The sequence below is a fragment of the Lagenorhynchus albirostris genome, chromosome 9 (assembly GCF_949774975.1).
Source record: "Lagenorhynchus albirostris chromosome 9, mLagAlb1.1, whole genome shotgun sequence".
Taxonomy (NCBI): domain Eukaryota; kingdom Metazoa; phylum Chordata; class Mammalia; order Artiodactyla; family Delphinidae; genus Lagenorhynchus; species Lagenorhynchus albirostris.
Window position 1 is genome coordinate 6,961,810 of NC_083103.1, and position 15,325 is coordinate 6,977,134.

Here is a 15,325-nt window from a genome sequence, read left to right on the forward strand (position 1 = left end):
CTGCCTCAATACCAGCCACCCCGCCCGCTGCGGCATATTTATAGAGGAAGGACGGCGGACACCTCCAAATTTCAATACCCTTCCGCCGTCTTTGTGAGGGAAGCAAAAATAGTTCCTCCGGAGGGGTAAAAATAGAATCTGGTTGACGAGACTTTCTAGACTCTTAAGTTTGTGCAACTTGATCGCAAGCCCTGTACCCAGATTTTTAAAACTTATTAACAAGTAGATTTGAGCTGAAAATTTGGGCAAAAACAATGAAAATCACATTTAAATAGACCAGCTTACAAAAACTCAGAGCCATTACTTGGGAATGTTTTAGCAACTTTTAAAATACTTCTCGTGTTTCTTTGGAGTACAGTGGGTACAACTTAGTGCTTTTTGAAGGAAGGTTAAACTAGCTTTGCTGACGGCCTGCCTTTCCATTATGTAACCGAGCTTCAGCCTCACAAGTACAGACCGCAGCCATTTTAGAAGCGAAGCGTTGCAGTTTTTCCCCCAACAGCCTCAAGTCCTGCGAGGTGGTTCTGAGGTTTATACCGCAAGCGGCCTGTTTGCCCTTTTATCCATGAAATCCGATCGGTCCAGGTTATCTGCTTAAGAATTCTACTAAATGTGTAAGTCCACTTCTCGAAAATGTTTCAAGAGCCACAGTTTATTGTCTTCTGCAACAGAGCTGGCCACCCATCTCAAAGGCTGACTAAAATCGAGGCATCAGCATGGGCCTGTTAGTAACTTGACATGCTACATGCTTTTGTTGTCGATTCTGTATTTACTAAATGTCAGCTAGAGCCCTACACTTTTGGTTGCCTGCTTAGACATTTTAAATCAAGCCGGGGTTAACTTCTTGTTCTTTCCAAACGTGAAGCGTTTCTAAGCTTCCAGGCTTCTCTCTCGTTAAAGTTGTCAAAAGCAAGTTTACATGTCCTCTTTATAAAGTATCAATAACAAAAGTTAGTGATTTCACCTCCAAAGACAAGGCGACCTTGGGCAGGCACTCCGCGAGGGAACAAGTTCTCAAATTTTTGTGAACCTTTAATCGCGGGTTTGCTTTTCTAGGTTCTTCTGTTTTACAAATTTTGCGTTATCTACGGTTTAACTCTAGAGACTTTTAAAAGTCTTGGGGGTTGGGGGGGCTTCCCGGACACCGGCCTTCCACGCAACTAAAGAAGCCGCGGAGAGAAAATGCTGAGGAGAGGCCGAGCGGGCTGGGCACGCCCCGCCGGGGCCGCTGGGCCTCCAGGACCCTCGGGCCACCCGGGCGGGGGAGGGGTGTGTTTCCGGGCCGGCGCGGCCTGAGGCCTTTGAGGAAGTGGGGGGAGGGGCGCTACACTAACGCCACCGCACCCGCAACCCCACCCCACGCCCGCCTCGCGCAGGGATATGCTGGTCGTGAGCCGCCGGCTCCCTTTGTGAGTCGTAGGCTCGCGGGCGGATTCCGCCGGTTCTAACCGGCTCCAGCCGGTCCCAGCCGCCTCCGGGAGCGGTGGCGGTTGGCGCAGCGCTGCACTGCGCACGCGCGCCCCGCCCCCAGGGCCGGTGCCTGTCCTAGAGAAAGGCGTGGGGGAGGGTGTCAGCTGGCCCTGAGCCGGTTGGGGCTGTTTGACCGCCCTTCCAACCTTTCGCCACGTTTGGGTTGCTCTTCCCTTCCAGGGGCTGCTGCCCTCCTTCTCTTCTCAGCCCGGGTCGGCCTTTCCTTCCCCTCCCCCGTCCTTTGTCATTGCTTCCTTATTATCGCAAAGTCATCCGTTTATTAAAAATTCGCACGTCATTCCCCTGTAGTCATCTAGTTCTGTTTATTGTAACATCCCTTGAGTGTTTGTATGTCACCAGATCTTACTAGTCTAGGATGCTCGAAGCGGAAGGGGTCTCAGAAACTGCCTGGGTTGTTTTCCTTGAAAAGACTGGAGTGGCGATGAGATCGTGGAGCGTTCCAGGGCACATGGTGGTTTCAAGCCTAGAGCCCAGGACAGGGTGGTGACACCCACCCTCTCGCCGCCTCTCACCTCCAGAGTTTTTAATTCTAGAATCTCTGCAATACCTTGTGTTTAGGCAGTAAATTCCAAGAGGCGAAGACGGAGTTTATTGGCAAGGTACAGGTTAGGATGGCAACTGAATGATGACATAGGAGTTGTAAAAAGTCCCGTAGTCTGTATTTTTAAACCCCCTTTGGCTCCTATAAATGGCGGTGGTTGTGAAAGGAGCAGGCCTGGGGGGCTCTAGCAAGTTAGGGTACTGTCTTCTATGCTACCCTCCCACCTCCTCCACCCCCAATAAAGCAGGGCCAGTCTGAGCAGCTACTTTAAAGTGGCCCTGGTGAAGCTGTTCTTGTTTAATCACTCTTTCCCTCTCCCTGTAAGAGTGGAATATTACAGAGATGCAGACGGCTCCCTTCAAACGTAGTCTTGATGTTTGCTCTGGGACTGGAAAAGTTTTAGTAGAATTTTAGCGCTGGAAGGAGGAAAACCTGAGTTGGGTCACCTCATTTTACAAGTGGAGATTTGGGGGCCTGGGGAGTTTGTGATTTGCCTAAAATCAGACAGAGCTAATTAGTACCAGAACCTATTCTTGAATCTGCGAATTTCAACCTCATGGTGCCTCCCTTTGTCCCCCCACTCTCTCCCAGTACTTATGTCGGCCTCTTCAACTGCCCTTTTCTCCAGGGCTGGGCGGGGAGGGGACCTAGGTCCCCCTCTTATCTGTGACCTTTCTCCCATTCTGGAGCCGCCGAAGTGAATGTTAAGAGCCCTGAAGTGCTTTAAATAATTGTCAGCGTAGCTAGTCATTTCCAGTTCCCTTACACATAGATTGTAGCATTTTCCTTATACTGTTAGAATGGCTGCGTTGTATTTGGCTAATTCTCCCTGAATTTGGGGAAAGAGATTTAAATGAAGCTCAGAACTCAGGAATCTCTCGTGTGGGAGAGATTTTTCTTACCTTTTTTTCCCAAACTGGTAAGTAAAAAATATTTTAGAGATTATGGACACTAATCCCCTTTTTACTATTTTGGCCCAAAGGTTTACTGCCTTCATCTCTCTTGGCTTTTGCTTCGCAAAACTGACTAGCTGTCTCCAAAATATTCTAATTCCCTCCTCTTCTTGATGTAGTGAGTCTCTTTTTTTCTGGAAGATATATTTAAACAAGAGGGCCTAAAATCGCCATGTTCTTTGGTGAGAAGATAAATAATACATTTGATTATGAGCCTTTCTCTCAATTCTTTTGAGCTAAGGCTCCCTTTAACATAAAACGAAATTTTCTTCAAGGCACCTTTCCTAATCCATGTTCCTTTTAACTGCATAACGTCCTAAGGCAGCTGCTCTCAATATCCTATGTATTCCCCTCTACCTCAGTCTGAAACCTGGTCTTCATTTGGGCCTCAGGGCACAGGTATAGGAGGGCTAATCCGTTTCAGCTGGTAGGTCATCTCATGTTCCCACACCCCACCCTCAAAAAAGCCCAGGCTAAAAATAGGGGGCTCTTGGTTCCGGTTTCTGGCAATCACTTCCCTGACAAACAGCGCGTGACCTTGGGCACTAACCCAAATAACTTCTCACTGGCGATTTTCTTATGTGTAAAATGAGGAGATTCGATGGAAGGAGTGATGACGCTAACTCTATAAAATGCAGTAAACAGGGATGAGAAGGGAACATGGAAGGTTTTAGGCCTCCTGGCTGTGGCTTCAAGGAGGTGGAGCCCTGAAAAGGTCTAAAGTAGCAAAAATTTAGAATCAGGCCTCCAGACCTTCTGTCACCTAATCCTCCCGAATCACGTCAGACCCAAAACTTCCAGAGAATGCCAGAATCTGCTCCACCTCCTTCCCTTTTTAGAAAGGCCGGTCAGGCTTAGTCAAGGGACGTTTCTGAGGCCCTTCATTTCTGGGGCTATGGTTCAGAGGCCAGTCTGGGTGAGTCTTCAGCGATACCTGGCATCCCCCCAGGCCTCTTTTGTTGCATTTTACCTAACCTTGTGCTATTTAGATAATCTTTCATTGCCAGAGACAGTTTTGGAAATGCAGGTCAGAAATAAAAGGCCATGGGAGTCCCCAGTAAACAACTTTCTTGTTTTCTAAAGACTCCAGGAATTTGCATTTCCCAGCCCCCTCCTGCTGCCCACATTCCCCGAGCTGATCTCTGGAACAATGACTGCACAAAAGTTCAGCTCCCTCCTCCTCAGACAGCAGCCAACTCCCACTGCAGGAAAAACCCACAGAGATGACGCAGCTCAGAGCTCCATTATGCAGAAGAGAAGTCATTGTTTTCTAGGGGATTTTGGACAACTAAAAATGTACTCGGAGAAAGTCGAAAAATCAACCACTGAAATCCACCAGACACACCATTACCTCACAGAGAGCTGAGGGCAATTCTAGCAAAAACAAGTTACAGAAACTAAAAACGGCTGCGTCATCAGCCTTCCCCAAAATGCTGTTGGGGAGAGGCAGCCTGGGCCTCTCCCTCTCAGGCACTGAACATCTCTAGGCTGAAGAGTAAAGGAAACATTCTCCTCTTGTCTTCCTGAGAAGACCATCCGTCTTTTAAGTGTACCCTCCTCCAAGACATAGCAGAAGGATTCTGTGTTGGTAGAATTCTCTTTCTGGGGGAGAACACAGGAGAAAGCATCTTGAAAAAGAGATTTCTCAACCCCAGTTCGAGAACTCCATGCTGCTAGTTCCCTTCTTTAGTTTATTCGCCACGTAATGTCCTTGGCCCTGGGCCCTGCAGCCTGTTTGTGGATCTTTCCAGAAGGCCTGGCTGTGGAAGCCCAGCTGTAGCACTGTGGGGTGTGGGAGGACAGAATGACAACAAGGGGCAGAACGCAGCTCTCCAGACCAGCTGCCTCAGCCTCTTTCTCCCCAGCTTAAGAGCTCAGCAAGGCCCCTCACTGGCTTCACCCAGCATTTCCAGACCTTCCTTCCCCAGGCCGTCCACCCTCCCTGTGGCCTTTCCTCTTGTCCTGGTTAACCTGGGGTGGAGATGGTCTACTGACCCCCTCCCCGGCAGAGAACAGAGTCTACCACGCTTTCCTCAGTCCCTGCATTGTGCCTGGTCTGCAGGACAGGAAATCCAGGGAATGCGTTATTTTCTGTAGCATTTATTGAGCACTGTGCCGTACGCGTTCCATGAACCATCTCTTTTCAGTTCTCACAGCCACCCTGTGAGGGAGGTGCTGCTGTTAACCCCTTGGACAGATGAGGAAACTGAGGCCCGGGCTGTCTCTCTTGGCATCACTAGTGCCTAGCACACATTAGGAGCTCAAAATGTGCCTACTGAACCATGACTAAATGACTAAATTGGAATAGTATCTCTTTTGGAATTAAAAAACCAGGCAGAACAGTGAAAAGAGCACATGCAGTAGATGCCCCGTAAGTGCAGAGTGACTGAGTGACTGGTCACCCAGCTCGGGAGGGGCTGTGAAAGGACAATGCGTCCCCCATCCTGGAATGTCCAGTCCAGAGACACTTGTGTAAAGCGAGCTCAGTGGTTCTCTGAGGTTTCCAGCTGTTGGTTGCGCTGTGTAGGTACTGGAGCGCGGTGGTGAGGAAGAGGCACAAGCTGACATGCTTTGACAGGAACAAAATGCTTTCAGATGTGACACAACCACGACCGTCCGGCAGGATGGAGTAAACTGCGCACTGAGCGGTACCGGGTCAGAAACTGCGGAACTTCTAGACAGACTGACCCATAGAGGTGGGGAAGGGTGTGGCCCGGAAGGCTGCCTTGGGTCTCCGTGGAGCTCCTGCCTCCAGAACGCAGGGATGTGAGCCCACCCTCAGGACTCAGGGCTTGCTGCCCCTCTGCTAGAGGCCTCACCGCGGGAAGCAGGAGGTGCTGTGTCCAGTCTCACCCGCACTGCGCGGGGCCTGTGAGTGGATCTTTCAGAACAGCCTGAAGGAACTGTGAGGCTTCCCAGTGGGTCGTATCCACAGTATCACAGTCTTATAACCCTGATCTGTTCAGTCACCCACCTGAGGTCCCAGGCAGATGCTTGTGTTAGCACCACATCCCCAGCGTGATGCTCATTAAACCTTTCACCCCTCCTACACGCACACACACACACACACACCACACACGTGTTCATTCTTCCTCAACCCAGCTGTGGCCCGCATCCCACAGAGACAGTCTCATGGAACAGGGGTAGAGGTCAGCCGGTTCTAGGATCTTTGCCTGAGGTGTATCTCTCAGCACATGCCAGATACAAACAGAAGCCCGTGGCGTTATGGCTCTTTCTATGGGGCTGATGTGACAGTACAGGCTTGCAGTGATTGCGGTGGAAGAGACCTGAAAGCTCTTTAGGTGATGGGAACTCACTAGAGAGCAGCGGAGACTGGAGTGAGGTCTGGGAGGACTGGAGTTCCCTGAAGAGGGAGTTTGGACTCTGTTCTTTGGACAGAAGGATGGCTTCCGAGCTGGGAGAGGCCCTGGCTTTGGGAAGCATTGTGTAGCTGCTCTTTGCAAGGTGGCTGAGCTGGGAGAGGCGGCAGAGGGGAGGGCCCTGGAGTCCATCTTCACAGCCCGGGCCGGAGGTCGTGGAGGCCTGGATTTGGGGGTGGTAGGGGTGGTGGTGGTGGTGGCATGGCACAAGAGAAAGAAGACAGGTAGAGGTCTGCCTGAGGCTCTCCAGGCTCCCCACACTGGTCTCTTCCTCTGTCTCCTGAGCACCCTAGCCCTTTCCAGACTCATGTTCTTTTCTTTCTTCCATTTTTTTTTTTTTCTTTTCTTTTGGCCATGCTGTGCGGCATGCGGGATCTTAGTTCCCTGACCAGGGATGGAACCTGTGCTCCCGGCAGTGGAAGTGCAGAGTCTTAACCACTGGACCCTGCCAGGGAAGTCCCCTTTTCTTTTTTTTTAAGCATTCATGTTCATCTTTATTTATTTATTTGTTTGTTTGTTTGTAGGCACTCAATAGATGTTTATTAAAAGAAAGGTCCTTTAAATTCTATAGTGTTTTACAATTTTCAAAAGTTTCACGGGGCTTCTTTGGCGGCGCAGTGGTTAAGAATCCGCCTGCCCATGCAGGGGACTCGGGTTCCATCCCTGGGCCAGGAAGATCCCACATACTGCAGAACAACTAAGCCCGTGAGCCGCAACTACTGAAGCCTGTACTCTAGAGCCCGTGAGCCACAACTACTGAAGCCCACGTGCCTAGAGCCCGTGCTCCACAACAAGAGAAGCCACGGCAATGAGAAGCCCACGCACTGCAACGAAGAGTAGCCCCCGCTCGCCGCAACTAGAGAAAGCCTGTGTGCAGCAACAAAGACCCAATGCAGCCAAAGATAAATGAATAAACAAATGTATTTATTAAAAAAAAGTTTAACACACATGATTTCATATAATCCCGTAATAACCCTTTGTTTTCCTACCCCTATCTTGCCCCTCCCCACTTCCCTCTCCCCACTGGTAACCACTAGTTTGTTCTCTATCTGTGAGTCCACACTCATGTTCTTTACTCTCGATGACACATCTGCATGGAATGCACCTCCCCCACTCTTCAGATGACACTCATTCTCATCACCCTGCCTGGGAAAGGGCCAAGGGCCTCCCTGCCCAGCACTTCCAAAGTCATCCCGTATCACCACCCCACAGTTACTCACTGTCACAGCACAGCCTGTTTTCCTGGATGAACACGTGTTCGTTAACATGTCCCCCTAACTCTTCGGAGGGTTAAGGCAACTCCAGGGTTTGCAGCCTGGTCAGCAGTGAGGATGGGGTGCGACTGCTGGAGGCTGAAATTGGGGACAGAGGGGCCTCCGGCTCACTCTCCTGCACAGACGGGAGATGGGTCTGTGACACCCTCCCAGCGGTGAGTCCCAGCTGTGGACAAAGGGTGAGAGCTCCGCAGAGATGTCACTTGGCTCCGTTTGGTAACTTGTTGCTCTAAGGCCAGAGCTCATTCTGGTCCCTGCATTCCCAGCCCCTCTGCCCTTTACTCCGGGGAAGCAGGCCCAACGGAGTGACCTGGCTCAAGAATTGTGAAATGGTGGCAGAAGCTCTCATTCCTCCCCTTTGCCTTCCCCAGGTGCAGGAATCCCGGGGCCCCTGGGACCGTCAGTTGGGGGGCTAGCCCCCGTGTCCCATGGCAACACAATGCCCAGCATGACTGAAGTTCTGACATGTCCACGCCAGAAGTGCCTTCTGTGTCACTCAGTCTCAGGCTGCCTCAGGCCTCTTCAGCTGCAGCCCACACAAACCAAGGAAGTTTAGACTTAGCAGCGCCTGGGAAGAAGGTGGAGACAAGAAAAGCACTGGGAAAAGAGCCTGGGTGGAAATTTCCATGACTGTTCTGCCAAAGCAAAGGCTTCAGCTGAGCCCAAGGCAGAGACAGACCTGGGAGCTAGAAACCATCCAGGTCACAAAGGGTCACCCTTCCTCATTCTCCCAGATCTTTGTCACCCACTGCCCCACCCTGAACCCGGGCCATAACCCTCAATCAGCTGTGTCCCGTCTATTCCAGCCTCATTTGCTCTCAGACCCCTAGTTCATGAGATATCCCGCCACCTCTCCCCCAGGGACACGGCTAACCTCCCGGCCAGTGGGAGCCCCCTCTTTAGGAGCCACATCGAGGCCCCTTGCCCTCCTTCCTTGCAGGAAGCCCTCCCCGCTGAATGGTCCGTCCCTCCTACAGTCGCCTGCGGCTGTCATCATCCAGTGACCTCACCAGCACTCCTGTGATCGTGCCCTTTGCTCAGTGACTCACCTGTTGTTACCCTGAGCTATGGTATATGACTTTTATTGTTGTTTGTCGCTTATCCTTGCAAACACAGTCTTCCCACAGCCCCGCCTCGGCTCAGACCAGCAACGCACGCAGCTTATTCCGCATCTACGCAGCCTGTCCTGTGTGACCTCCAGCTGGTGCTGGGGACGCTGAGAGGCTCACCCCAGGTTCCAGCTGTTCCAGCTCCTGGGCCCCAGGATCCATCCCCAGCCCAGGCTGGCATTTCCCCAGCAGGAGTTTGGCAGGAATGGTTATAGGCTTGACTTCTCTCCCCACCCCAGCCAGGATCCCAGAGAGGATGAATGATGGGGACTCAGCCCAGGGTCCTGGCCACAGCCTTCCCTGGGGCCTGTCTGGCCTTGCCCACCAGCCGTCAGCCCCAGCCTGGCAATGTGGGTGTCCTGGAGCCAAGCAGGTATCTCCTCCTTGTTCTTCCACTCAGCCTTCTCTCAGCTCCCCAGAAGACCATGGATCTCTCCCCCTCCGCACCCTGTCCCTGTCGCCCACCCCGTCTGATTCTTCAACTCTTCCACCCTTATAGAGGGGTCATGGAGAGAGTGGCCTTGAGAGTCCCACACACTTGGTCTCAGCCTGGTTCCTCCCTTACTGGCTGTACCCTGTGATGGTGGCAAGTTACTTAACCTCTCTGAATCAAGTTTAGTCCTCAGGGAAATAGGAATGAAATCGTGTAGTACCCCCTTCTCAGGTTGTGAGGCCGTCAGGAGCTTAGTACAGTGCCTGGCTCAAATGATGTGCCCTGTAAATGGTGTCTGTCACTACCTTCCCTCCCCCCTCGCATACTAAGCACGCAGCTGCCTCCCAGACCCCCAGACTGGAGCCAGGCACATCTTAGGATGGGGTTAAACATTGGCAGTGACTTCATCCTTGCCTTGGAGCAGGAAGGAGGCAGAGAAGGTAACAAAATCAGGCCAGAGGCTGGGTGGAATTTTCCAGTGCTCATAAACAGGACCATTCGGGTTGCTAACTGAGGTCACCATGGAAACGGTCACATGTGCCTGCCTTCTGCTTATTCCAACCTGGCTAGAGGCCGATGACACAAGCTCCAGGCCTCTTCATTGGCTGCCACCTTCTCTTGCCACTGAAATCTAGCAGGAGATTGGCCAAGAGCTGTTTCTAGGCTGGAGTTAGACCTTCCCTACCCCCCAGCCAGAACCTGCTGGAAGCTGTTGTTTTGAACCAGAGGAAGATGGAAAATAGGCTGCCAGAGATGTTGCCATAGCAACTGCTTTCCTTTCTGCTCTCCTTGGAGTTAGTAGTTGACTTCTTTGTAGTTGAAGTACTTTTCCAAAGGCAGAGGGAGTGGCAGCCATTTTATACTGACCTAACCTTCTTCTTTTGAATTTCTGAGCCTCTGCTTACGGCTTTGGTTACCAATCCACCCCTGGCTTCTGTGAAATGGGATACTCATTCCAGGACACCCTACCTTCTAGGGCTGGAGTAAGTTTGCAAAGGCTCACTGTAAACTAAAGCTCTGTGCACTCGCCATGTCTCTTTAATTGACCAGCTTTGACATGAGCGTAGAGTGGAATGGCCCTATGAGGTGGGGTTGGGGGCCCTACCAACTTGTTTAGCAAAGCCCGGAGCCCCAGGACTCAGGGGCCCCTTTGAAGTCCACTTACTGTTCTGTCACTGGGACCATCAGCTGTTCACATAGCCCCGCCAAAGACTCCCTTTCTCTTTCTGTAAGAGGATTCCTCTGTAGATGATCTAGAAGGCCCCTTCCAGCGCTGACATTCCATAAACCTAAGTTAAAGGCCTGCCTGCCCTCCACAATAAATCTGTGGACCTTATCATCCTCATGGGAGGTAAAAATACAGGCAACTACCGTACACCGAGCACTTTGTAGGCGGCAGGCACTGCCCGTGCACCAGCTCAATCTTCACAGCAACCTTAGAAGGTGAGGATCATTATTACAGCTCCCACTCATTTTACAGATGTGGAAACTGAGGCCCTGAGAAGTCAGGTAAACTGGTCCGAGGTCATACAGCCAGCAAGTGGCAAGGCCTAGATTTAAAGCCTGGTGGACTGGCAGCTGGTGTTTGAAAAACACAGGCTTGGGAAGGATTGTTTGAAGCTGGGGCCCACACACCAGTACTGCTCCACGGTACTGTCTGCTGTGATTTTTCCAGAAAGCAAAATACATTCCATTTTGACTGGCCTTTATCAGAGTTGCAGCCCTTACTGCATCTTTGATGTTATAAAGTCCTTTTTCTTACGAAATGATGGTGACAGCAGATGGTGGCTATTTTGTTGTCATGTTCTTTTTGTTGTTGTTGTTGTCACGTTCTTATTTGGGAAAAGTTGGCTAATTGAGAAAAGGCTAACCTTATATCAATATATCCAACTTTTTTTTTTTTTTTTTTGCGGTACGCGGGCCTCTCACTGTTGTGGCCTCTCCCGTTACGGAGCACAGGCTCCGGACACGCAGGCTCAGCGGCCACAGCTCACGGGCCCAGCCACTCCGCGGCATGTGAGATCTTCCCGGACCGGGGCACGAACCCGTGTCCCCTGCATCGGCAGGCAGACTCTCAACCACGGCGCCACCAGGGAAGCCCTCTCCCCCTCTGCAGTTTTTATAAGGAGGTGATTAGATCTTGATCCAATTTGGGTTCCTTTTTTTTTTTTACAGGAATATTTTATAGATGGTATTGAAAATATCCAACTTAAAAATAAAATTATTGGCTATGTAAACCCAAAAGCTGGGAGCCACACTGCTCTGAAAGGAATTCAGTCCCTCCATCCCTCTTTGATTCTAGGCCTCACCCCCCGGGTCTAGCCAGAGCCCCAGAAAACCCCTTTGTTCCCCCTGCAGAGCTGCACGTGCCGAGGTGTTCTTGGCATCCTGCTCACTGCTGATATTGCAGCTCTCCGTGCACAGGCCTTTAGTTGGGAGAGTTGCTATCAAGAGCTACCACATCCCCATATGAAGGCCTACGTGAGAAATGTCTTATACATCACCTACCAGCAAAAAAGTTTCCCTGAGGAACTGGGATTCTTTTCCTTACAGACAAGATGAATCATGTAATAAATACTGTTCCCTTTTACTTTAGCTCCCAGGAAGCTAAAAACCATAACTGAGGCACAAATTTGGCAGTGATAAATGACTCTATGGCCTTTACTTTTAAACCTGCCTGAAATTTCTCTGCCTGATTTTTTATCTAGCTACCTACCTATCTCACTCTCACTGTATATTTAAAAGTTGACGGCAATCCTTTGTGTAAAAGGTAGCTATAAAGAGATAAATTTAAAAATTAGAAGCAGAGGGACTTCCCTGGTGGTGTAGTGGTTAAGAATCCACCTGCCAATGCAGGGGACACAGGTTCAAGCCCTGGTCGGGGAAGATCCCACATGCTGTGGAGTAACTAAGCCCGTGTGCCACAACTACTGAGCCTGCGCTCTAGAGCCTGCGAGCCACAACTACTGAGCCCGTGTGCCACAACTACTGAAGCCCATGCACCTAAAGCCCGTGCTCCACAACAAGAGAAGCCACCGCAATGAGAAGCCTGTGCACCGCAACACAGAGTAGCCCCCACTCTCAGCAACTAGAGAAAGCCCGCACGCAGCAACAAACACCCAATGCAGCCAAAAATAAATAAATTTATTCAAAAAAAAAATTAGTAGCAGAGCAGGATTTGGTTTTTCTGACTTTTAGCTTCATTCTTTATGTGATTCTGGAACAAAACTTCATTCATTCAACAAACATCCTCCACGCAGGGCACAGCTTGTGGAAATAAGGCAGGTGAGGGACTTCCCTGGTGGCCCAGTGGCTAAGACTCTGTGTTCCCAATGCAGGGGGCCCGGGTTCAACCCCTGGCCAGGGAACTAGATCCCACATGCCGCAACTAAGACCTGGTACAGCCACATACATAAATAAATATTAAAAAAAAATAAGGCAGGTGAAAGGCAAGTTTTCTGCCTTCATGGAGCTTGTATTCTGGTGGAGGAAGCCAGGCAACAATCCCAGTGAATAGCAGCCGTGTAAGTGTTCTGAAGAAGGTGAGGTGGTTGGATGAAGGGAACCGGAGGAGGGGAGGAATTTTAGATAGGGTGGACCAGGAAGGTGACATTTGAGCAGCAAGTGGAAGGATGAGAATGAACTGGCCTTGAGAAGAGATAGGGAGATTCCAGACAGAAGAAAGAACAGGAGTGGACAGAGGAAGTCAGGGTCACAGAGATGTTGTTCTGGGAAGTGGGCTGTTCCCCAGTGGGGAGAGGGGGGTTCCTTCCCCTCAGACCATGGGGAAGTCTCCCAGTATGGCCATCTGCCCTTGGTGTGAAACATGCAGCTGCCCTTCCTGCCCCCAGATTTCAACTACCACCTGTGTTAAAACACATGCCCATGTCCTTCTTTGTGGGTGAGGGCCCCAGGCCTTCTGACCCTTGGGCTTAACCTCAGACGGGCAGCTCCTGGAGTCCTGGCTTCCTGCTCCACACGTTTGTCCATGATACCTGCTCTAGGGGCTGTACCACAAGGCAGGAGCAAGGTTTTCCCTGGACCAGCCTAGCTCCAGACGGCAGAGCTGAAAGCCGTGGGGATTTCTCAAAGCTCAGGATTCAGCTTCCACTGGGCATTGGTGCATCAGTCATCACCAAACACCTTGGTCAGGTCCAAACCAGAAGAGGCTCTGCCTTCTCTGGGTTAAGGAAGTGGAGGTGTGGTGGTGGGGGGGAAGGCTGGGAACTATTAGAGCAAAGAAGAGGGGCTTAACTCAGAGGGTAGAGCTAGGAGGGCTTCCAGGGGGAAGTGATCCACACACTCAGAAGAATCCTGGAACATTGACCTAAAGGCTTGGTTTTGTCACAGCTAAATCCTCATTATCTAAACCAGTGCCCAGTCTCTGCCACATAGTAAGTGCCTGGTAAACATCTGTTGAATAAATGAATGAGCCAGGGGGTGTTAAGATCGTTCTTAGTAGCGAGCTCCTTATTTCTGGGAGGAACCAAGGACCTGCTGGATGGCCACTGGTCTGGGGTCCTGCCTTAAGGCGTGGTGAGGGCCTAGGGGAGCCCTCCATCCCAGGGCGGTGTGAGGCTAGCTCTGAATAACCTGGAGTGGGGAGGTCAAGTCCAAACAAAGCAACTGACACTCCTTGACACTGTCTGCTTAACTGCTTTGAACCCTAGACCCCTCTGCGCCTCCGCAACCGTCAGCCTTGTCCACGCACTCATGCCTCCTAGAACCCCAGACCTGAGGAGGGCCTCCCCTGCGCCTACCGCTCGCGGGGCTCAGGCTGGAGAAGACAGGCGTCGGGGCTGACGCAGCTGCGAGCGTGCTCTGCCGGCTCCGGTTCCGGGAGGCGAGGTGGGGCCGCGGGGGCCGCAATTGGAGCTAGCGAGTCACTGCAGCCGAGTGAGCTCAGACCGCGGCCACCGCCCGCGCCCGGGCGGCTGGGGGAGGAGGGGAAGGGAGGGGGCGCGGGCACCAGCATGGTACGCAGTTCCGGACAACCCCTCCCAACCTGGGGCTGGGAGAGCCCTGAAGCACCACACCACTCCTTCCTTCCGAAGCTGTCCCCACTGCACCCCGCCCAGCGTCCCTTGACACCTGATTCCCATAGAGACCGAGTGACCTGCTCACTACTCTCTCAGCCATGTGCGGTTCCCCAGCCTCAAAGCGCTTTCACTTTAAGTGACAGGCCCCGCGCACACGCTTTGGCCCCTGGTCTGAGGGAGGCCGAAAAGTGGGGCTGAGTGGAGCTGGTGGTCGACGCTCCTAGACAAAGCATTCCAGAAGGGACTACTCTGTAGCTGGGTATGGTGGGTATGGGGTCTGGCTCCGGAGTTCACCAGCGAGAGAAGAGGGGTTGTGGGACAGGGCAGGCCGGGTGCAGGGAACAGCATGTGCAAAGGCACAGAGGCGTGTAAGAGTGTCCCTGTCGGAACAGGCAAGCCAGTGCGCAGAGCAGAAGGTAGGGCCTGAGAGCGCATTGGCTGGGATGTGAGAGAGCCTGATGCCACGCGGTGGATGGAGCAGGGTGCCAGGGGAGGCTGCTGGCCCTGTAGGTGTATGGGACGGGAGGAGGACCACGTGGGAGAGGCCGAGGCCTGAGTCCCCTGAGGCACAGCAAGAGCTTGAAAGCTGCTCGGGGTGGGTGGGAAGGTAGAGCGTATAGATGCACATTCCCCCTTCTCCACCTCTCCGGCGCATGATCCTGGGTCTTTCCCAGAGTGTTCTTCCCAAGATGCTACCCCCACCCTTTCTCCAAACCTGGGACACTCTTCTCCCTCCACTGACTCCTGACGACCCCCCAAACCTGTCCTGCACCCCAGCTATGAGGGGCGTGGTCTGACAACTCCAGGCTCCTTCTAGATACCCTTTCTGCCCCCAGATTCCCCTCCCCAGCCTGGAACTCCTGGGGTTTCCCAAAAATGTAAGGCCAAGGTAGAGACCCTGGGAAGAGGAGAACCGGACCTGGGCTCCCCCCCACCCCACCCCGCACTGGGGCCGCTGGGCCGGGAGAGACGGTCCGCAGGTTGGCCAGGCCCGGAGGCCGGCGCCCCGCCAGATCCTTCCGGGTGCCTCAGTACGTCAGGCGCCTCACGTGACTGTCCTAGTAAACAGCCGCTCGGCACCGGAAACCCATTGCCTTCCCTCCCT

General features: G+C 52.2%; 1 long non-coding RNA gene across 1 annotated transcript; it reads left to right on the forward strand.

Moving 5' to 3' along the window:
* Positions 1-7,546: 7,546 nt before the first annotated feature.
* Positions 7,547-8,728, forward strand: LOC132525101 (uncharacterized). The gene is made up of 2 exons (XR_009542182.1): positions 7,547-7,818; positions 8,617-8,728. It is a non-coding gene; the product is annotated as an uncharacterized LOC132525101 (long non-coding RNA).
* Positions 8,729-15,325: the final 6,597 nt, after the last annotated feature.